The following is a 7,564-nucleotide window of genomic DNA, read 5'->3' as shown; positions in this document are numbered from 1 at the left end:
AGCGGCTCCAGTCCTTGCACAATCTGTATTTTGTACGTTTTCCAACTTAAGATCTCGACGTAAAATGAGCCATACGTCAGTCCGAGTTGCTGCGAACGACACCGCATCGACGATCTCTGCCTTTGTGCACGCTCTCACCTACGGCTGCTATATTTTCTTCACTGGGTGCTGGACGTGGTCAATTCGTGGTCCCTTAAATTTAAGAATCTTGCATACATGGAAATTTAAGAATCTTGGAAATTCTCAGGATCAAATTAACCAAAAAAATTGTAAATTACTATTAAGTGAAATAATAGTAATCTCGTCGTAACAAAGTTTTTGAGGAATTATTATTTTTTTAAATTTAATTAATTTTTATATATCATAAAATAATGCTATACTAATCATTATCTTTAGTAAAAACCCAATAAAAACAATATAAATAATAACAATAACAATATTGCGAGCACATGGCAATACTGGCTAACCAATGTGATAATACCAACTTGGTAGGGGTTGTAAGTTTAAGCCAAACAACGCGCATGACACAACGATTATTATTACTCAACTTCAGCCAGCGTCAACCCTCAACGGAGCACATGCGAATTGTTCATTGCCAACTACAAAAACACACACACACACGCACATGCACATGCTCATAAGCAATTGCGAGTGTTTGGTAGCGTTTGCGCGAAGGAAATCACTCATGCACGATTAAGTTTGCCTTGTGTGTGCTGCAATGGAGAGGAGGTCACATCCCACATGGGCGCTGATTGGCTGGCGCTGCTCTATGCTGGCAGGCATTTTTGCTGAGAGCAGAGAATCGATTTGCTGAGACTAAAGGGAAATTTATTTAGCGCTTTCGTGCTAACGGCACTTCCAAGAGGGGAAACACTGCTGTAAAGTTGGCATAAAATTGAAAACGAACTTTTCTCTCTTTTTCATTACACATTTGTATTTGCATTGTAGTTGTTTGTGTTTTTGTTTCTGTTTTTGTTGGCGGCCGCAGCAAGCCGCTTTGGCACTTTTCTATGCAATGACTGCATTGGCGAGCGTTGTGTGTGGTGAGCGAGTGAGTGAGTGAGTGGTGACTGGTTTGATGATTGCTCGCGCAGTCAGGCAATGCAAAAGGGGGCAGCGGGCAGCAAGACAGCAAAAGGGCGGTAAGCTATTTAAAGGGGATGGGCGAAGACGCAGAAAACAAAAGCAGCAAAAAAACCAGTGGATATTGTGGAAAGAAGGCAGACTTTCTCGCCAACTTGGAAACAAAGTGGACGACACTTTCTTTTTAAAAGAAAAAATGGTGGCCTTGTTTTTGTTCGTGCCAACGTCGTGTTGTTCTTGTACAATTGTTATTCGACTTTTTTTGTGGTTGCAAAGGCAGAACATAAATAGTACAGCAATGCTATGCGCATACATAAAGTTGGCTGATAACTACAGGGTGTTTGCATAAGAGAGAGTGTACAAAAAATTAATAAAATAAAAAAAAAATTATTAAAAACCTTTATAAAATTTAATTTAAGGAGATTTCATAATTTTTGCACTGTGGTGTAAAATTAGTTCGAGAGTAATTTGAAATTATTGATTTGGTATAAATTATAAAACCAGTTTTCACTAATAAGAAAACGGCTAAAGACTAAATTTTTCAATTGAAATTTTTCTTATAAATTGATTGATTGATTTTGATTCTGCAAAAAGGTTCGGAGATTGGGAGGAAATTATAAAAACTGTCTAACTTTGTGAAAAGAAAATCCAACTTGTCGAAACGTTGTTTAAGTTTATCATTCAGTGAGGCAAATAAATGCCAATTATTAATATATGTATATTAGATTTTGTAAATAAAATCTTTGTTTATATATTTTTTACATAAAAAAGTTCTCCAAAAAAGCTGAAAAAATTGGCAACCTTTCGTAAAAATATGGATATAAAATAGCATTTATTTAGGAAATGTGAAATTTTAATAGCACATGCTTTTTATGCAAGTATATTTTAAACAGCTGGCAACCCTTATTTTTTCAATTGTAAACTGTCTTAAATCGCTTCAATTTTTAAACTGTGTTAATATATTGATGTTTCTAATGCAAAATTTTCAGTTTATTTTTGAACAGGTGGCAACTCTTATAAAACATATTCTCAATTGTAAACTGTGTTAAAACGCTTCAATTTGTAATATGCTTTTATAATTACATACATTGATTTCATCACAATTTTCAGATTATTCTTGAACAGGTCGCAACTCTCTTCGAAAAGTATTTTCAACTGAAAACCTTTCTGATCTTCTTAAGTTTTTAATGTTGTTCTGTAACAAATATTACATTTATACTACTTTCATAGAGATGGCAACTCGTAATTCGCTTTATATTTTATTTAGTCTGCACCAGAGGGCTTATTGTAAAATTCGAGTGTGACGGAAAATTGATACGTGTAACACAATCTCGTTGGAATCGAGCGTTTTGTTTTTTTTTTTGGTCTTGCCTAAAGTAACTGCACTTCAGAATTTAGAAAAAGAGATTAAAACTGCAAAATATCTTTCAAAGTTATACGGATCAGAAGTAAGCAAAGGCCAGACGTCATTAAAAACTTCGTATATAAACGTCATAGAGAGAGTTATATACTCTAATATAGAAAGAGATAACATCGCGTTCTCTCTAACAACTAAAATAGTAGTATTCTAGTGTCTATAAAATGAATTGGTTAAATTGCAGTTTTTAGTAACAAAATTCAAATTTCCCTAAATATTTTCTATGCCACACCCTGCGCAACACCCTATCAATGGACTTTCCGCCTGAACGACGACGAACGTGAAGTCTACTTAGAAAGCCAAACCAAATATGGCGTTGCCAAGAGTACGAGAAAGTTGGTTTCTTCCATTTTCCTTTGTTCATTTTGTTTAACTTGCTTGTTGTTGTTGTTTTGTGCATGCTGGCATTACCAAGTTGCCTACACCACATCTTTTCTGACTCGATTCTTTTATGGATCAGTTGATGCGTGGAAATATTTATTCTAGCCGTTTGCCTTTGTTTTTACTTTTGCTGTTTTTAATGCGAACAATACAACCAAACACACACACACACATAAACGCATGCATAGAGTGTAGTGGAGTTGTATGGTCGTGAAGAGCTAAGTTTAGCCAAACGTTAAGGGATTCCAAGAACATTGGCAGTGTTCCCAATGCAACAATTTAAATTTCTAACCAGACAACCATCCATCCAAGAGCACGATTTCAATTGGTTTCTGAAGTGTTTGTCGTGTTGTACCAGTATCTACTGTATACAACGGTGAGGCGGAGGGGGGTAATATGCTGTTGCTTGGGAACAAAAGCAAAACACTACAAAATCGCATATTTTATTTACATATTTAGATATACACACATTTACATACATACATACATACATGAGTTCGTATGTACATATGTGTGAGTGTGCAACAGATAATAGTAAACATGTAAGCTTAAAGCTCTTTAGCAGGAAAAAAATTTTTATTTGTAATGAAAGAATATATTTAATGAGTGTGCATTGTACATATATCAGTACATTATGCACAGCCCGACATATGAATATGTACATATGAAGATATTTGATAAATGTTTTTTTTTTGTTGGAAAAAATATTATTTTCATTCCATTTATAATTTAAAGAAATTATCCTATTGGTTGGTTGGTTTTGATTTTTTCATGAACTTTGTACACTAGTAGACCTACATATGTACATACATACATACATATGTAAGTATTTTGTCAAAATAAAAATTGTGAAGTTTTGAGCTTATCACTTAAATGGCTTTGCAAGTAATTCCAGTTTAAACTTACCAGTAATAAAGAAATGAAGAGGAATTTAGTAAAACGGATGACCAGGGCCGGGAAACAATTAAACAATTTAGCGCTCTAGAAAAATTAGCCGCGCTCTCTTAGCCTACATTGGATTAACAACAAAATTTATGAATTTTGAAAATTATTCAGGACACTAATATTCCAAAAGTTTAAGTCAATTAAAACACAAGTAAGGAAGGGCTAAGTTCAGGTGCCATAGAAGAAAGTGAGTGTAGGCAAAATTGAGAAATGTAGGGAAAGGATTCAACTTCATTTTTCAACGAAAACGTGAAAGGATTACAATAAAATTTGGCTTCATATTGACTTTTTTTGAAGATCATAGATTACCTTGCTTTTATTGCTATATTTGACTTTCCGTCAATGAAAAAATGTTGATAGTATTAATATTTGACAAGTATAAATAACGGGTGTTCCAAGTAGAGATACTTATTTCAATAGCTTTTTTGGACAGATCACGCATGAGTCGTGTCAAGCTGTCATGCCATTTGTTCAGTTTTGTTCGGCATTTCGTCATGTAAAGGCTTAACCCTGAACAACGTTCCCAAACCAGTCAACTTTATTGCGAAAATTCATGTTCTGTAAAGAATGAGTTTCGCACGCTTCGCTCGACTTACGGTTAACATAATCGAACTGTTGAGCATATTATTCGCAACACCATCACTCCTCTTGAGACAATATTCGACTGACGTGGTCCACGTCCAGCACGCAGTGAAGAATATATAGCAGCCGTAGCTGAGAGTCCACTCCAAGACAATGGAGAGTCGATTCGGCGCCGTTTGCAGCAACTCGAGCTTAAGGTCGAGATCTTAAATGAAAGCGTACAAAATACAGCTTGTGCAAGAACTGAAGCAGCTCGAATTTTTTAAGCGGAATAGCTTCGTGGCATGGGCTCTTGAATAGCTCCAAGAATTTCTGACCTGTTCGATTCAAATTTGATTCAGAGAAGAGTAAAGTCTAAGTGTTGGAACAAAACATTACGGTGTCATTCTCCAGTTACTGGTCGAAATGTTCGACCAAGTCAGCGAAAGTTAAACTCAACGGTTGGACCATCTGAGACGTAGCCGTGGGCAATATTTTAAAAATATAGTCTTAAAAAAATAAATTCCAAAGAGTGTTCTTTTGAATGGTGTTAAACATTCCCCATTAAAATTAAAGTTTATGTGGTTTTGTCTTTAAAAAAGTAGGGAACCTTGAAATTGATCACCCTTTATAAACGAATATTTTTTCGATTGGTGCTCTGAAAAATAGGTTCTTAAGCACCTCTAAGAAAGTATAATTAAGTTTGAGCCGCGGAGGTCCCCTACTTTACACTCCTCTGTGTGTTTTTTTTTTTTTTTTTTTTTTTTTTTTTTTTTTTTGGTTTTTTTTTTTTTTTTTTTTTTTTTTGTTTTTTTCAGGGGTAACTTCATGAAGAATCGTAGAACAATATCTCAAAAATTTAACTACTATACAAAAATACATTTTGGGTTTGCCACTAGTGAACTTAGAATTATTAAGAAATACGTATTGGAAAAGCATAAGAATGCTACCGATGGTACCAAGGCAAAATTTAATAAGTACGTGGACGTCGATGTAAAAGTCATACATTTCAAAGTTACGCGATAGTTAGAGAACGGAAATCAGATCAGACTCTGCAGTAGTCATCAAATCAATTCACTATCAATGTTTGGCCGGCGCCACTAATACTATTTGCCAATAGGCTGAAAACGATTTTATTGGATCTCCTAAGACTAAATAACCTACTTACAACCTCTACAATGCTCCAATGTTTATATAGCCTGCTGTATTTTAGTCGTGCTGAAATCTTTTTTTTTTTTTTTACTTAGAAGAGGTTTCTTCTGCTTAATTGCCGCTTTTAGGCTAATACTGTGCAGAGCTTTTCATTTCGTCACTTCCCTTTCGGGCTTGTTTTCTCTTCACTAAGGTTTGCCATTTCATCATGGAAAGACATACGATCAAACAACGAGTTGAAATTATTAAAAAAATGTTTCGCTAGGTCCAATTTATGGTTGTCATAATCGACGTGTCAGATCAACAATTGAGCGTCTTGTGGAAAAATTTGAATACACAGGCACAGTACAAAATGTTCCCGTGCCAGCGAGACAAAGAAGTGCACCTAGTGTCGAGGATATTACTGCCGCTAGCGCCTCAATCGGTATAAAATATGGAGACGAGCACGACTGCCTTGTAAATGCTGTTTCGATTGTCAAAGAAGCTCAATGTTTTGGTTCCACTTGAGTTAATGCAAAAAATCTCATAAAAATCGATTCCTAATGCTGATTCTTTCTGCCGATGAAAAGATGTTCACACACGCTTAGTCAGGATTAACGATCAGGATGATTCACATATGAGCTCGGTGGAATTGGCAAGGAATCATCATTGAGCTATTTCTCTACGGCTAAACTCTTACTTCGGACCTGAATCGTCAACAATTAGACCTTCTGCAGAAAAAAATGGCCTAGAAACCGATTGATTTCGCCAAAAGAAAGATTGAGTTTAATTTGGACAACGACAGCTCACACACATCGATATTGACTCGGCAGATGCTCTGAGAGACAATTACGCATTCCCTTACTATTATTGTGTAGATCTGCCACCAAACGAATACTAACTCTTTCTATCTTTGTCAAAAAATTTTGCTGCTAAAAACAAATTGCTTCAAGAGAATCCCGGTCAACAGTCACGATGGTTTCCAAGAGAGTGACATCAGAGAAATTGTAACGCACAACATCTGTCAAAGAAGCTTGACAGAACAACGCTGACATCATTAAAAAAAGAGGAAAACGTTTTGTAATAACAATAAGTTCAATTTCGAATTTCGAAAATCCAAATTTGGTGTTTAGAGCTAACTTCGAAACACAAAAAAAAATAACATTTTTAATTATTACGCGATTTTTCGAAAAAATTAGTAAATATAATATGTAACAGTATATTCATACATACATACATACATACATACATATTTACATGCAAAGTACATGAATAAGTAATGATAAATTTGCATTGTTTTGCTTACTCAAACAATACTAAAATTATTTGTATCTGCAGGATGACTAAATGGACACACAAACACATGTAAAGTGGTTGTGCATTTATGCATGTTTATGTGTGTGCGTGTGTTTGCAGCGACTTTCGCTTTTCTTTGCTTACTCGTAATATTGTACATAATTGACTTAGCGAATAGGGCAAACAGATGGCATGCGATGCCATTCACACAACACGCTCAATCTCGCTCCCAAGTGCTGGCGCGATGGCAAGCAATGGCATTGATATATCGCAATGTTGACACAAGAGACGCGGCAGAATTCCTCCGATTTTGATTCCTGCCAAACACATTTGTATGAGTGTATGAGTATAAACATAGCGGGAAACATTTGAAGAGTTAAGTGTTTGTGTTGCACATGCAGACAATAGCTGTGAACCGACGGACGAACGGACGGACGGACGGCAAATGAGAGCGCACAGCGCAATCGACAGATTTGTCTGCTGAGTACACTAATTTGCCGGCAATTCAGTGCATATTTACAACACGAACCCAAATACAAACGAAATGACACGCCACGAACATTTTAAACATCTGCGAAATTATTATTATGAACCAATTGCGAGGAGTAAATCTTTCAACGGCCTACACGTACCAATTGTTTGTAGACACTTCCACGCATTTCTGCGTGTGTGTGTGTGTGTGTTTGCCACGTTTGGACGCTTTTGTGCGGCGATCGAACGGGTGCTCAGCCTGTCGGGGTTCGTAAAATT

Source organism: Bactrocera latifrons, unplaced genomic scaffold, assembly GCF_001853355.1.
Source record: "Bactrocera latifrons isolate USDA-ARS-PBARC rearing strain unplaced genomic scaffold, ASM185335v1 scaffold_8, whole genome shotgun sequence".
NCBI lineage: Eukaryota > Metazoa > Arthropoda > Insecta > Diptera > Tephritidae > Bactrocera > Bactrocera latifrons.
Note: the sequence above shows the minus strand (reverse complement) of the source record.